The 17,526-nt window shown below is 33.7% G+C and overlaps 1 protein-coding gene across 6 annotated transcripts in view; it reads right to left on the minus strand.

Moving 5' to 3' along the window:
• Window positions 1-17,526, minus strand: part of Rasal2 (RAS protein activator like 2) — a 330,973-nt gene that overhangs the window by 213,061 nt on the left and 100,386 nt on the right. The gene's annotated exons all lie outside the window — the stretch shown is intronic.

The following is a 17,526-nucleotide window of genomic DNA, read 5'->3' on the forward strand; positions in this document are numbered from 1 at the left end:
TTGCCTCTTCCAGTTTTCTTCACTCTTTCTTAATTTCTTTCCCATGATGGCCACTGCCAGTTTAAAATTTCTACTTTCATTCCTGTACAGTGAGCACATCAACCTCATTCAAGTTTTTGGTTTCCTTCCCTTGCCCTATCCCTCCCTTACACAGAATCCCCTTAGCATGACCCATGTCCTATAATATTGCTGCATTTGTTTTAGGTTTACAATCCACATGACAGAGAACATGTGGCTTTTGGCCTCTGAGCCTGGCTAACTTCACTTAAGATGATATGCTCCAATTCCATCCATTTACCTGCGAATGACAAAATATCATTCTTTATGGTTGAGTAAAATTCCATTGTGTATAAATACATTTTCTTAATCTATTCGTCAGTAGAGGGGCAGCTTGGCTGTTTCCATAGCATAGCTACTGTGAATAGTGCTGTAATAAACATGGGTGTGCAGGTGCCTTTGTTGTAATCTGACTCACATTCCTTCAGGTGTATTACTAGAAGTGGTATTGCTGGGTTGAATAGCAGATCTATTTTTAGTTTTTTTAAGGAGTCTCCATACTGTTTTCCAAAGTGGTTGTACTAGCTTACATTCCCACCAGCAGTGTATGAGGGTTCCTTTTTCCCCACATCCACACCAACATTTGTTGTTGGTAGTGTTCTTGATGCTGGCTATTCTAACAGGAGTAAGGTGGCATCTTAAGGGTGGTTTTGATTTGTATTTCCTTTATGGCCAGGGATGGTGAGCATTTTTTCACCTGTTTTTTGGCCACTTGGATTTTTTCCTTTGAAAAAGTTCTGTTCAGTTCAGTTGCCCATGTCTTTGTTGGATCATTGATTTGGGGGGAGTTTAGTTTTTTGAGCTTCCTGTATATTCTGGTTATCAGTTCCTTGTCTGATGTATAGCTAGCAAAGATTTTCTCCCATTCTGTTGCTGGCCTCTTCAACTTAAGAGACCACTATTGTTGTGCAGAAGCTATTTAATTTCATGTAGTCCCATGAGCCACTTGTGTTCTACTGAGGAAGTCCTTGCCTATGCCTATGCCTTCCAGGGTATTCTTTTTCCTGTACTAGCTTCAAATTTTCAGGTCTGATATTAAGGTCCTTAATCCACTTTGAATTGATACTTGTACAAAATTACAAACATGGATCTAGTTTCACTTTTCTGCAGGCAGATATTCAGTTTTCCCAGCAACATTTGTTGAAAGGCTGTGTTTTCTCCATCATATGTTTTTGGAACCTTGGTGAAAAATTAGATGGCACAGCTGTGTGGATTCATATCTGGGTCTTCTATTCTGTTCCACTGGTCTTCATATATGTTTTTGTGCCAGTACCATGCTGTTTTTATTGCTATGACTCTGTAGTGTAGTCTGAAGTCGGGTATTGTGATACCTCCAGCGTTGCTGTTTTTGCTCAGTATTGCCCAGGCTAGTCAAGGTCTTTTTGTGTTTCCAAATGAACTTTAGGGTTGATTTTTTTCAACCTCTGTGATGACTGTCATTAGGATTTTGATGGGAATTGCATTGAACATGTAGACTGCTAAGCTAATATATTACAATTTTGAGTTTGGCAAATATATTAGTTTTTGTTTCTAAGTAACAAGCTCAACAATATATAATATGCATATTATTTTATACAGCTGCTTTTTAAATCAGTTAGAAAAAATATACATTTATATTATCTTTTATAATTATATAGCTATCTTTATTGCTGTTTGTTTTCTCCTTTGGATTAGAATTACCATATGGAGCTACTTACTTTCAGTCTTTAGTATTTTTTGTAAGGCATGTCTGCTAATGACAATGTCTTAATTTTTATTTTTGTGAATATACATTACTTTAATTTCTGAAAGATAGCTTTATTAGATATAGAATTCTTGGCTGACAGTTTTTCCTGAGCACTCTGAATATGTCGATCTGCTGTCTTTTGACCTCTTTTTAATATTAAGAAGTAAGGTGTTAATCTTGGAGTTTACTTATAAAACATGAGTAATGTTTTTCTAACAGCTTTAAAGATTTTTTTTTGTCTTCGACTTTAAATGTACTTACTATGGTGTATCTGTTTGTGGATCTCTTTGTGTTTATCCATCATGGAATTCACTGAGCTTCTTGGCTGCATAGCTCATTGATTAGGAACGTTTTCAATCATTATTTCTTCAAGTATTTTTTTCTCCCTCTTTCTCTCTCCTGTTCCTGATATTATTGGGAAGAAAGCACTAAATAGGAACTGAGGAAAGAGGATGCCCTATAGTCTTGGCCTCACCAGTCTCACTGAGCTCAGCAGAGAAAGGGAAGAAGCAGTCTTGCATTCAAGTATCACAGAGTTTGCTTTTTTTTTTTTAATTCATTTGTTCACATATGCATACATTGTTTGGGTCATTTCTCCCCCCTGCTCCCCTCCCCCACCCTTTCCCCCCTTCCTCCCTCAGTTCCAGGCAGATTCTGTTCTGCCTTTATCACTAGTTTTGTTGAAGAAAAGAGACAAGCGTAATAATGAAGACAAAGTGTTTTTGCTAGTTAAGGATACCTATTCAGAAATATTCCTAGCATTGCTTTCGTGTACACGTGTTATGACCCATGTTGATTCATCTCTAACTGATCTTTACTCTGGTTACTGATCCCCTTCTCATGATAACCTCTGTCGCCTCAAGGTTTCTATATTAGCTCCTCTGGAGTGGGGACATCAAACGCTTTCACGTTTTGGGTTTTCTACCTATTTCTATATCACCATATGTGCTCTCCCCTTGTCATGTGATCCCAGTCCAACCACACTGCTGCATGTGCCCTAGATCTAAAGTCCGCATATGAGGGAGAACATAACGATTTTTGGTCTTCTGAGCTTGGCTGACCTTGCTCAGAATGCAGACTTGCTTTTCTTACCAATTTTTTTCAAGTTTTCATAGATTTTTCATTGACTGTAGGCTCATATGACCATTTCCAAAGGCCTCAAATGATTATGTGTTTTATTATTTTAACCACTTTTTGTGAAAAAAATGGGTCCTCAGAGATCCTCAGGCTGAAATGCCAAGTCAATCTAATTCAGACGTTAATTTTAAAAGGTCCAATGCATGTAATTACTGTTATGTGAAATATACAAAACACTGTAAGTACAAAATATTGGGATAACTAGTCTAGCTTTGGAGATCTGATGGCATTTCTCTAACTGATATTTATATTGAGCTCTGTGAAGGATAGACATTGACTAGGATAGGAAAAAAGAGGGAACAAAAAATCTCAGTGTCAATACCATGTGCCCTGAGGTGTAACGGGGCATGGCACAATCTGGGAACTGAAAAGTAGGGCAGTGGGGAAGCAGAAATAGAAGGCAGAATGGCTCCACATAAAGCTGGAGAAGCAGGCAAGAACATGTTATAAATTTTATGCCTAATTTCAAGAGGAATAATGAACAGAAGAGTTAACAGAGTCAGATTTGTCTTTTCAAGAAGTCATTTGGTCTACTTGTAACTAAGAAAGGAAAACAATTCTCAAATCTAGAGGTACTTTATTGAGGGTATTATAACTTGAATTGTATCACCCTTAAAGTATGTTAAAGTCCAAATCTTTGAAAACTGAACCATTGTAGATATACTTATGTTGGGGTGAGCCCATACTGGAGAAGAGTGGGCCCTAAATCTAACGAAAATCACTGTAAAGAAAGAGAAGCCAGGAGCCAGTTATTTACACCTTTCATCCTAGCTACATGAGAGGCTGAGAGTGGGAGGATCAAAGTTCCAGGTCAGCCCAAGCCCCTTCCCCATCCCAAAAAAAGTTTGTGAGACCCCCCATCTCAAAGGAAAAAAGCTGGGCATTGTGGTGTGCACAATCTGTCACACCAGCAACAGTAGGAAGCCTAAAATAGGAAGGTAGTGGTCCAGGCCATTCTGGGCCAAAAACCACACTCTAGCTCCAAAATAACCAGAGCAAAAAGGCTAAGAACACCCAGAACTGTCAGCAATCAATATAGGTAAGAAGAGAGCCATGAACAAATTCCCCTTCAGAGCTTCAAGAGGAACCAATCCTGCTGACATCAAGATTTCAGACTTCTGGCCTTCTAACCTGTGAAAGAATACATTTCTGCCACTTTAAGCCATCTTGTTCATGGTAATTTGTTACAGCAGCCCTAGAAAACAAATACAGAAACTATTATGGTAATCCCATTAAGAGGAATGGTAGATGGAGACCCACGTGGTGGAAACAGAAATAAATGAGGTCCTATCAGAGAAATACTTAAGGTATAAAAAGAATCAGAACTGCTGATGAACTGAATTAGGTAGGAAATAAGTGAAGGGCGGTGGTAAAGATAGCTCCTTGGTTTCCAAATTATCCACTGGATAGCAGATTATGTCAGAATGTTTCTTGGAAGGCATTTTCTTATGGTTTGGAGATGGTTTAAGTATGTCCACCCAAGGTTCATGTGCTAGAAGGTTGGTCTTCAGTGTGGCAGTGTTGAGGTGGTGGAACCTTTAAGATGTGGGGCCTTTTGCAACTCGGTCATGGGGGACTTCATCCTCCAAAGGGATAGTTTTCATGAAATTGAGTTGTTACAAAGAAAACTAAGCCTAGTTTCTGAATCCCTCTGACTTCCAATCTTGCCGAGTGACTGCTCTTTCCTTCTTGTGGATCTCCCACTATAATGCCATCTGCCATGTTATGGCAGAGTTGGGTGAGGGAAGGGATTTCACCAGAGGCCAAACCGATAGGGTCACCAAATCTTGAAGTTTCAGACTCAAGAGCTAAAATAAACCTCTTCACTTTACAGAATATTCAGCCTCAGATATTTCCTTATGGCAACAGAAAACACATTAGTATAGATCCTTTTGCCTTTAATTTGTATAAAGATACCTTCTTGAGGTTTCTGGACCAATGATTGTGTTCCAATGATGTGATTAATAGGCTATTTCATTCTTTGTATAGTAGCATTTCAGAGGTCTGCAACTGAAGTAAAAAGTCAGAGGAGGACTGATTGACAGTCCCCTTAAAAAGCATACCACTGGTCTGAAAACACTCTTCTCTTTAAAAAACTAAAAAAGTAGAACTTATTTTTTTCTTCTTTTCTTGTTATCATTTTATTGTTGTACTGGGGGTACACTGTGACATTTACAAAAGTTCTTATAATATAACATAGTTGAATTCACCCTCTCCATAATTCTCCTTTATTTCCCCATTCCTAGAATAGTTTCAACAGGACTCATTTTTCCATTTTCATAGATGAGCACGTAATATTTCCACCACATTCACCTCTTACACTCCTTCCTTATATCCTCCCCTCCCTTTTTATTTTCTATCTCCATGCAGCTATACACATTAAAACAGAGGCTATTTATATTTTATTTAAATATTAAGGTTCATACTTCTATACTGCTGGGATTAGATTATATTTCTTCCTATCTAAATATCTTTCTCTAAGTAGTGAATAGAGAAACTATGCAGTGAGTATACTATTTGAATATTCATAACCTATACCTTGATTTTTTTTATTTCAATTTTACATTTAAAATGCAACAGCTCATTTAGGTTTAAAATATATTTTCCAACAAATTTTATTTTAAGATCTTGATTTTTTTTCAACTTCTCAGAGTACCTTTTAAAATGAAAATTATTGGCAGAGTGGCTCAAGTGGTAGAGTGCCTGCCTGCCAAGTGTGAGGCCCTGAGTTCAAACCCCAATACCACCACAAAAAAAAAAAAAAAAAAAAGAAAGAAAATTATTCAGGTTAAACCACAATCTCAACATGAATTATGGAGAAATGAACAGAACAACTTTCCCTCCCCCAGGATAAATTTTCAGGTTATACAATTTTGCAAGCACTTTCCTTTTTTAGAAAAACATAACTTCTTTCCTTATATGAAATGAATTTGAAAAGGTTCATACTTTTATGTATATGTCTTTTCTGATATGACACACAACTTCTAAGACCTTACGTAAAAATACGTAGTTAACCTTACCTAATTTAACATAGTCAAAATCTTGTATAAGATTGTATTTCAAGAACTGCCTGTCTTTTAACCAACTTTGAAAAGGTTAACCATACAATTTAGGATGATGAAAGAACAAAGAGTAATAATTACGTTTTTATTTTATCTACTAGACTATAAGCATCTGAGGGAAAGAACTGTTTTACTTTCTTATATGCTATGCAGAGCAGACCAGAGCCACTTGACCAATAATTGCTGAATTTCATTAATTAAAATATACATGTACTGTGGCAGGAAAGGTTAAATGATCTTTCAAGGTACTTTTTAGCTCATATATTATTATAATTATAATTAATTAACTATTCCTTTCATCCCAACTTTCATCCTGTTTCTTTTCTTTAAAAAGAATCAAAGCTCATTTTAATTAACACCAAGTAGAAAAATGAGTTAGTTAATGCACACTTCTTTTGACAATAATAAGCAAGCCCAGCATTAAGGAGTAATGATGGAGAAACCTACACAATATAGCCAAAGAATGCATTCTCCTTTCCTGGAGACCTGAGACTCCCTTCCACAATGAGAGACACTAGGACCTCAGTCTGGGAAGTATTCTCCTCTTTTCACAGGCAGGATGATCAGGCCAAAGCTGCCCAGTCCAAGAATCTTCTTTGTCCCCCTGGGCCAGAGATTTCCCTTCTAAAAACACCAGATCTTGCCCTGGAGAAGCTCATTTCTTGTTTTAGGCAGCACCAGCAGGAAACCTAATTAAACTTGAAGAACAAAACAGAACTGCAAACGGAATGAAAATTAAATTTTCATTAGAACCATAGTCCACAAAGGTAGGTTTGGGCCCAACTGAATGTTAAACCTAAAGAGGGTGACTGCCTGCAAAAACAAAAGATTTAAACAAGACCCAGATTTCCGTAACGTAATAGTTAAAATGTTCAAGATTCAACTTAAAAAATCATCCAACATACCAAGAACCAGGAAAATCACCACCTAAAAAGAAAAGACTATCAACTGAGAAGAATCAGATACTGAAATTATTTGAGAAGGAATTTTAAGCACTCATTAGTAAATGCTTCACGATCAATTACAAATTCTCCTGAAACAAATTTTTAAAAATAGAAAACTTTAGCAAAGAAATAGGAGTTATTAAAAAAAAGAATCAAATGGAAATAAAGCTGAAAGAAGAAAGTAATGGAGAAAGCTTCCCAAATTTGGCAAAAGACATTCCCCTACATGTTTAAGAAGATGAGAGAGCCAGGCATGGTGGCGTGCCTGTGGTTCAAGCTACTAGAAGGTATAGGTAGGAAGCACAGAACACAAAAACAAAAAACAAAAAAGCTGAGTGAACCATAATTAAGACAAATCAGAAGAAATCCATGTCAAAGCATATTATAATTAAGCTTCTGAAAACAATAAACAAAGAAAAATACTGAAAGTGGTCAGGGAAATTACATTACCTAATTCAAATGACAGTGTATTTTTATCTTCTGAAACCATGGAGGTCAGTAGGAAGTGGGGCAACATTTTTCAGGTCCTAGAAGAAGTATGAACTACTAATTCTGTATCTGGCTACACTATGCTTCATATATGAAGGCGAAATAAAGACATTATCAAATGAAGCAAAACTAAGAGAAGTTGTCACTAGCAGACCTGCTCTTAAAGAATGCCTTTTAAGAGAAGGGAAATGATAAAAGAAGGAATCTTACAGCAACAAGAAGGAAGCAAAAATAATGAAAAGAGCAGAAATAAGTATACATACAATAACTATCCTCCTCATAAGCTTTATAAATCATATTTATTGATTGAAGTAAAAACTGTAGCACCATCTGATACATAAGAAAATGTTATTTAAAAGTAGAAAGGCAGAGGGACCTAAATGGTAAGTTTACACAGTTTATGCATTAAAAGTAGCAAAATGTTGAAAAAAAAAAAGTAAATTGTGGCCTCACATGTGAATATTTTAATACCTACAGCAATCACAAGAAAACTATACACAGAGATATACTAGAAAATACTATAAACAAATAATCCTGTATGTGAAACAAATCAGTTCTCTATTCTAGTTCTCTAAAGCTCCTTGGGTGAATAACAATTTGACCTGAGGACAGTATGAAAGGCAAACACTATCGTAACAACAGAGCATAGAATCTTCAGACTGAAAGAACTTTTTAACTAAGCAACCCAGCCTTTGCACAAACCTCTCTGTGTGTGTGCGTGTGTATCTGCGTGTTTACAGAGGGAAAAGACATTCATCTGTATTATTAGTTCCTGCATTTAGCACTTAACCAAATAAAAAGTAACTTTGTCCAAGAATTTGCATTGGTAAGTTGATACATCATCTGGTGCCTTTGCTCATTTTTCCAAGTATAACCCTTGGTTATCCACCTTTTGAGAGGAAGAGAAGGTATGAAGCAAAGGTTACTGAATTTTACCCTTGATCAAGGTTTGACTTATCCTAGTTAAAGAAAACAGAGGAGAATAGAAGTAACAAACAGATCATGGAGGATTTAAGCCTGACTCTGATTCTCCATTTCCAAATCCACAGGGGTCTTAAAAGAGGAAGAGCTTTCCCCTGGAAATATTATTGCTACATATAAAGCGTATCACCTCACACATAATGTGACCGTATTACTTTCTTCCTAATGCATGTACCAGGAGATATTACATGTGAATATTTCAGCAGTATAAAACTACTGCAAAAGGGTATGAAACTACAAGAACCAAAAAATAAGTAGTACTTTTGTGGCTTACTTCATAACACAAGTTAAGAATCTTTTGATATTTGCACATACAGAATACTTCATTCTTTAATAGTTTCTTGGCACTTGGTATAATTTTAGCCTGAGTACAAATTACATCAATTAATACTTATTTAGGGTAAATAAGTTCTCATCATTTAACACTCCAGAAGGAAGCGTGATTATCCAACCTAAATATTCAGGTATCTTCACAAATTTACTCTATTTTTTCATTTTATTTGCAAATCATTTTCCCTAAAATTCAACTTCATGGTTTAACATGCTACACTCTAATTCAAAAACTACACTGGTAAGTCAGAACAATGTGGCAATAGAATTCACCAGAAGGGCTTATTTTTCCAATAATAAAAATAGTTGTTAAGTAAATGTATAAATAGATATAAGCATAAATAAAATGGAACCTTAAAAACAAGTAATTTTGCCAGTTACTGTAATAAAATAATCCTAAAAGAAAGTGACATGAACATCAATATACAATCACAAAACTTTGTTCAGAAAACTACCCCATACAAAAGTTGACTTTTGTTTATTTTAATAAGTAGTACATAGATGTAACATACCTAAATTTTGTTTAAAAGATTTAAGTTTGTTTTCATAACTTTCTCTTCTCAAGATAAATTTCCAATGTCCTCTCCACCAACACACTTGTATGCACCATTTACTGTGAAATTTTGATACTTGCTTTAAAGAATTTTTAAATGGTTTCTTCCCAACACCATTTACTTATAGATAAAACCCCCTTGTATTCTAATATTTGACATAAAATCTAATACTAAAAAAGAAAACTGGCTAAAAAGAAAAATGGACCTATTAATAGTGTTTAAATGAACATTAGTGATAAACAAAACAAACACTAACTTCAGAAGAAATGAGATTTGCATAAAAATATTAAGGTTTTTTTTTTGCCAAAGTGATACATCTAGAATTCTATGGAGAGTAAAAAAGCACTGTTAAATGGAATATAATCTCAATCCAGGGCATAACAGCTACATCTGAAGCATAACTATCAGTCTAACTATCAGTCCAATAAGTTAGAATAATAGGCTAGGAAGGATTAATAAACCAGTTGCACCATAATTTCCACTAGCAACTGACTCCTATTCACAGTGGACAATATATGTTTATATAAAGTAAGTCAAAGAACAAAAAGTCACTACGAAGTGTTGATATTGAATGTAAAATAACCAGATACAAATATTTGGATTAAGTCAAATACTTTGTTTTATTATAGACTAAAGGATAGCAAGGCACCAAAATTTTAAGAAAGATTTATAAAAGAAACTTTTGAAGCTGAAACTATGCCATTCATCTATTTTTTTAATAAACTAGGAAAAATACCTTTACTACTTTATTTTAGGAGAACACTTCAAAGTACCTCAAGGATTAGCAATACTGTTAAACATCTGATTTTCAAGAACTCTGGAAACTTAGTTTCAAGAACTAAGTTTCTTGAAACTTAGTTTCAAGAACTAGGGTAAGTGAAACTTAAAGAGATCAGAGCCTATTGTCCACATATTAGAATCATCAGATGATCTGCAATGTGACTTGAATGAGCTCCATTAGGTAGAGTTTTCAACAGTCCCTTGGACAGAGAGTTATATCTAAACATATTGAATTTAAAAAATGCTCATTATAAGTGGCTTAAAATACCATTCTACTACTTGGGCATGTTAATCACACCTTTTCCAAAGACAAAGAATGGAATCAATAATTACCTAAGTCAGTTATCATTATTTTATATATACATATTGTGATCTGTTACATATTACTTTGTTAGTAGTATAAAATCTTCACTAGCATTTACAGTACACTTATAGTGAATAAAGCATTGCACTTAACATGTACTAGGCATGGACTCTGCCACTCTTTTTAAAAAAGCCTGACTTTGGGAATAAAACCCACAAATGCTGACAGGAACTCATATGTTCTAACCACAAGATACCACTTTTCTCCAGAACAACAAACCACACACATGGCATTCCAAACACCCTTTATTTTGACCAAAGCTATAGTTATATACTGTGCTAAGTTATGATTGAGTTGGTATTCTTTAAGCTTCAAATTATTTTGATATTTTGGTAACAATATCTACAAACATGAATAAAACAGAGAATTTCTACTTTGTAAAGGCAAGTGAATAAGTGACCATCATCAAATTCAGAAATTAGGAGAAAAAGTAATTTCAAGGATACCTCATTGAGCTCCACATGAGAATGATAGGGAAAATGCTTGTGGTTTACTGACTTAAGCTCAGTCACTAAGAACCTGTGTACTCATACGGATACGGTTTCATAATCATAGATTCAGAGTCATTACTCATTCTTCTCTTTGCTTCCTTGCAAAGACAAACTAGCTTAAGCGTGAGAAATTGACTACAAACTGCCTCAGGCAGATAAAAATATGACAATCATCCTGGAAATGTAGAAGTCACCTTGTAATAAAAGTCACATTGTAATAAAAAAACCAGCAGGAAACTCTGGATCACATTGAATAAGCAACATGTCTGTATTTCTATTTTCAGCACAGGTATAGGAAATTGCTAATTACTAAAAATATTTGAGTAAGACTGATACATATTTATATATCCACACACATATTTATTGAATAAATGTGTAGACATAAAACAAGAACAAAATAGCAAGCCTATTGTATATTTAGGTAACAAATGAGAAAAGATGACTTCAAGTCTCAAAAACCCAAATCATTATTTGGGAAGCAGGGACACCATTTGTAAAATCGTAGGGTAAATACTCAAGACAAATGAAAACATCCATTCAGGTAAAAACTGGTTTATGAATATCCCCAGAAACATATTCTTAATAATAAAAGGTAGAAGTAACCCAAACAGCAATCAAATGCTGGATGTATAAATAAATACTATACCCATATCATAGAATATTATTCAGTCATAAAAGGAATTAAAGTACTGACAGATGCTACAGCATGAATGAACCATAAAAACAATATGCTAAGTGAAAGAGACAAGACGCAAAAGACCATTCATATAAAATCTATAAGGAAATCTATAGAGATAGTATATTTGATAGTACATTTCCTCTATGAGAAAAATGGCAACTGCTAATACCTATAAGATTTCATTTTAGTTTGTCAAAAATGTTGTAAAACTATGGTTTTAGAACCACACAATTCTGTGAATATGTTGTACAACCTGTACAAAAAGACAAACATATGATTCAACTTACATGAGGTACCTAGGAATCAAATTCATGGAGAAAGCAGAATGGTGGTTACCAGGGGCTAGAGAGAGGGGAGAATGGGGAGTCAGTGTTTAATGGATACAGAGTTTCAGTTTTGAAAAGATGAAACAGTCTTAAGATGGGTGATGTATATCTTTATACAGGAACCAACCTCTGCTCCTGAGCTACCCTTTTACTCATCAATGCCCTTTGGACAGATGTTCCCAGGTTCCTAAAAGTCTCTCAAATATCATGTGTTCAAAGGATGCCATAAAATACTAAAGATTAGAGAGACCTGGGATCCACCACTTGCTAGTGGTATAGTCTCAGGAAAGTGACAGAGGCTCTACTTCCTCACTTTTAAAATGAAAATAACACTGATCACCTCACAGGTTAACTCAAAGCATTAAACCAGGTAAGTGCATTATGAAGTACCTAGAAGTTGAAACACAAAGCAGAGAAATTTCTAAATTCATGCTCACTCTTCTCCTTTGAACTTCCTCTTTATTCCTAAACTTAACAGTGTCACTATTTTCTAATCTATAAACCATCATATTATCAGTGATTCATAATTTGCTTTCTGCATTATTCCTCAAGATTTGTCAATCCCTCAGAAATGTCTTTTTATTTGAGTCTCTATACTCTTTTATCACTGACCCTGCCTTAAATTAGGCTTTCATCATATCTCTCTTAGGTTGTGGTGCAATTTAATTTTCTCTTGCCAACATTAGGTCATCATCCACAGCAACATAAAATTATTTTCCTAAAAAGACAGGCCTTACCTCCTGTTACCTCCAAAAGCTTTAGCTAAACCTTGTCATAGGACTCTTTCCCCTCCACTTTCCTTTCCAGCTACAATTTACTTACACCCTTCATGTTTTTTACTTTGTGAACTAACTTCTAAAAAACAGATAGACTCCTGGCCTTCACACTGTTCACTGTACCTAGAATACCCCTACTCCTTTTCTTAACCTGGCAGACTCTTAATCCAAATCTATTTCAAATGACATCTTGTCAGGCACTGTTTAACATTTCTGCTTCCTTACTATGTTGTAAACTACTAGAATATAGATAATGTGTTATATTCATTTCTGCCACATCTTCAGTGTCTAGAGAGGAAGGAAAAGAGAAAGAAGCCTAATAAGGAAGGAAAGATCTAGACCTAGTTACATTTAAGAAAAATTCAGTTTCCAACCTAAAAAGTCATTGCTAGTTTTTGCTCCAAAGTAAATGCTATCAGTGAAAGCCTAGTGCTTACATGCAAATCACACCCTAAAGTTTTAACCAGTGAAGAAAGGCATCAGTGGTTCATGCCTATAATCCAAGCTATATGGGAGGCTGACACTGGAGGATCATAGTTCAAGGCCAGCCTGGGCAAACAGTTCAACAGACCCCATCTCCAAAATAAGCAGAGAAAAATGGACTGGAGGTGTGGTGGTAGAGTGCCTGCTTTGTAAGCATAAAGAACTAAGTTCAAGCCCCAGTCCCACACACAATAAAGTTTTAACTAGTAAAATATGCTTCTAATCATAATATTTAAAGCCAAATCCTTTCTATTATTTGTTTTTTAAGACTTTACTGGAAAACCATAAGCAACTGAAAACCAAGGAAATGTTACTAATTTAATTGGGCTGAGGAAGAACAGAATGACCCAGTTTACACATACGTCAATAAATAATAATTGAGGCTAGTATGATGACACATTCAACCATTATGACCACACTGGGTCAAAATCTTTGCACCTAATATTTGAACAGAGAGCAACTTCTGGTTATCTAAGTCTTTGTCAATCAAACTCCAAATCAAATTTCCAGAAAGTAAACATGCAAAAAAATACTGGCAACCTGGCATGCTAAACAACTGAATAATCTTTTTAAGGAAATGGACTGGATATTTTAGGTCAATGGATAAACTAAGAAATTTTAAGCTTGAAGAAACTAGCTTTCTACATAAATTTACTTCTTATTCTCAAAGTTATGAAATGAAATGTGCTCTACCCACAAAATTCATGTTAAAGCCCTAACTCTCAATGTGACTATATTTGGAGATACAGCCTTTATGGAGGAAATTAAGATTAAAAGAGGTCATATGATGGGGCTCTAATCCAAGAGAACTCCAGTTTTTATGAGAGAAAGGGACACTAGGGGCACCTCACACACAGAAATGGCCAAGTAAAGATAAAGCAAGAGGCTTCAGGAGAAACCAACCTCACTGAGACCAGCATCTTGGACTTTCAGCCTCCAGAACTGTTAAGAAAATTAATTTCTGTTGTTTAAACCACCTCTCTGTGGTATTCTGTTACAGCAGCCCTAACAAACTGAATATATTTATTTTAAATGAATTATATTAACACACTGAATAACTTTAAATAAAGAATTATAGGCAAATGACCTGAAGTATTTAAAGTTTACTGTGTACATTATTTTAAGCTTATTAACTTCAAAACTGCTTAAACAATATAAATATTACAAGTGACAAAATACTGGATCAAGTACAGGACAGTTTAGATACAACAGATCAGGTGACAAAATGCTAGCAGGATAGATGTTATACTTCAGAAATGTAGCAATTCTTGGAAGAAATGACAGTGAAGGACAATTTCTCTGTACTTTATGGAGATATCACTTTTTAAACTATTTATTATATAAAGCAAAAAGAAGGTCCAGTGATAGAGAAAAAAATGTGAGGTACTATGTAAGTTTTTATAATGACTATACATTACAACTATCTGTTAAATATTTATAGTGTCATGTGAACTTAAAGTGCTTCATTTGTGTTTTACCTGATTTCATTATTGATTTGCTGGGATAAGTGAAAATGTGATACTTACCTAATAAAATAATATGCTCTATTTCCAGCCCCTAGCACAATGTCTCAGAAACTTAATAGTTTTTCAGTTGATATATAAGGCTCCTTCCAAGATTTGTTCATTAAAAAATTGCTTAAATTTTAATCAGCATATTAAAAGAAAACTATCTAGAAAAAAATTTAAATCTTTTAAAACTAAACTTAGGAAGTCTTTGAAAACTAACACTGGGGACAAAGTTTTTCTTATAACTGTAATAATATAAAGAGAGGGTGCATGTTGTAACCAGAAATGAGAACTGCATATTTAATTTCCTTTCATATACATACATATACACATATAAAATGAAAAAAAATATATATATAGCTTTTGTTTCTCTCTACTACTAACAGAGGAAGAATAGTAATTTAGAAATAAGACTGATTGCCTCCAATAATCTTCTGCTTAGATACACATTAGACACATAGGGTTTAAAAACCCAATTATGTTTGTAGTTTTATAGTTTATTCTAACTTTGACATAGCTAGTAAGTGGCAACTATGTAAGTTACATGGCATTTTCTTGATTTGTATATTCCTATTTTTTCCACTATACAAGGATATTTACTCTATGCTTAGACATGGACCCAAAGCTGTTGGGATTACTTTTAGCTAGTTTTATTTTTTATATTGTCTCTTGACCATATATTGTGTCAAATGAAGGAATATATATTCTACGAGGGGAGGGTTGAATATAGAATACAAGTGAAGAAATTGAGCTTCTCCTGTTTAATTATATAATGTATAGTCAGACCCTGAGTATTATATATTTCATGCTTTATTCATGAGAGATATTGTGTTCAGAAATAATACAAGAAATTATTGCTTGGTTATCTTCAGAACATGCACATGTTCAAACAAGTATGAATACAGTTTCAAACTAGAATATTACAATTTTTTTCAGAAGTAACAATAAACTCAATAATCAGGTATCCTTTCTTCTAAGAACTGTAAGTATACTTTCTTAGTGGAAATAACACTTAATGTATATTGAACAACTTCTACATGCTAAATACTATTTAAAATTTTTTATATATTACATTATTTAATGCTGCTCACATCTTATAGTAAATATTGAAGAATTAAAAGTAAAAAACGCTAGTGAGTTTCAAATTCAGAGATACATTGATCTTCTTAATGGAGTCATAAACTGTAATCTAATGATTCTATTCCCTGCCACAGTATGTAACAGCAACTCTAATAAGAATACACTGTTCTTTATTAGAGTTGAAATTCCTTTTAATAGTACCTTAAATTTAAACTCTGTATATGCATAATAATTCCAATAAGAATGGATAAGATAGAAGAAAGTAATAAATACAGAATATTTTATATCTCCATTTGTGAATCATCAATGTATAAAAAGTACAGACACATTCCCACAGTACTTCATACATTCTAAGCAATTAATAATAGTTTGGTATATTTACTAAAAAGTGAAAGTGAACTACAAACGTTCAAAACTGCTTTTAAGGACAATTGTTAAACTATGTCTTCTTTTATTAAATGCACATGTTAATCATTTAGAGAACTATCTCTAAGAATTTATTTTAAACTCTTACTTTTCCTCTGACATTCCCTTATTTTGATCACCTTATGATTACCCAGCAAGGATACAAACATACAAGCATTCAAGGAAATGCAGGGACTTAGTCCTCCAAATTTTTAACGAAATGTTAACTGAAGTCCATCAAGAAAGATTTTTCTCTTGGTAATTATCTATCTGCCAACAGTAAGAAGAAAATATATATACTTAATATATCATTAAAATTTACCAAGCAAAGGAACATCTAGGGAGCATAGTGTTTAGAAGAAACACTGAACTTTGGGCACACGTACTTAGAAAATTAAGTTTCACTAAAATGTCACTTTTTGACATTCTTCAACTTTATTTTGATAGAAATGAAATTATACTTGAAACAATTCGTCAACAAAATTCTTCAACAATTCCAATTTAACAAAGAGTTTGAATCATTCTTTATATGGATGATCTCCTAATTAATGATAAACTGTAATTTTCTTAATACTAAGTGCTTGTCAGAAGAGTGATTTCAACTGGAAAAGATACAATCAAAGTTCTAATGCTAAAATTCTCAAACAAACAAAAAAACCACCTACAGGCCCTAGGCCATAATTGAAACAGTACATCAGATACAGTCGACCCTTTCCAAGGCAATCAGATGAGAAAATTAAGAGTTATATATTTTGGCTTTAACAATGCTATAATCAATATAAATTTTTACATATAAAAAAGCCCTAAAGAAGATTTTTTTAAATTTTGATGATCCTGTTATCAGAAATTAATCAAACACAAAATTCTATTTTGTCATCTAAACAAATATTCAAGATTTGTGTCCTTTGCTTCCATATTCAAAAATTGTAGGTAGATTTTTATGATAAAGCAAATCAAAATTCCAATATACAAAGAACTAGCAGTGTACAATTTTGCCCTATATAGTTCTCCCTAACATTTATTTTAAAATAATTTTAAGAGGATAATAGAATTTATGTTTAGCATTCTTGGCTGTCATGAGATAATTATTAGATCTCTGAGCTTTATCTTCAAAAGTTAAATAGTCAGTAGATAAATGAAGATGAAAATTTTTTTTACACAGGCCTCAAAATAAAGTTGAAGAATTTACATCACAAAAAATTAAATTAGCCAAATCCAGTCTTTAATAATTATAAATTATCACTCATAGAAAAAGGGTTACTGAAACACTGATTATCTCTTTTTAAATGTGCTAATTAAATACATTTCTTTTATAATGAATAAAATGGCTTAATTGCTTGTAGAAAAATAAAAC

Source organism: Castor canadensis, chromosome 11, assembly GCF_047511655.1.
Source record: "Castor canadensis chromosome 11, mCasCan1.hap1v2, whole genome shotgun sequence".
Lineage (NCBI taxonomy): Eukaryota > Metazoa > Chordata > Mammalia > Rodentia > Castoridae > Castor > Castor canadensis.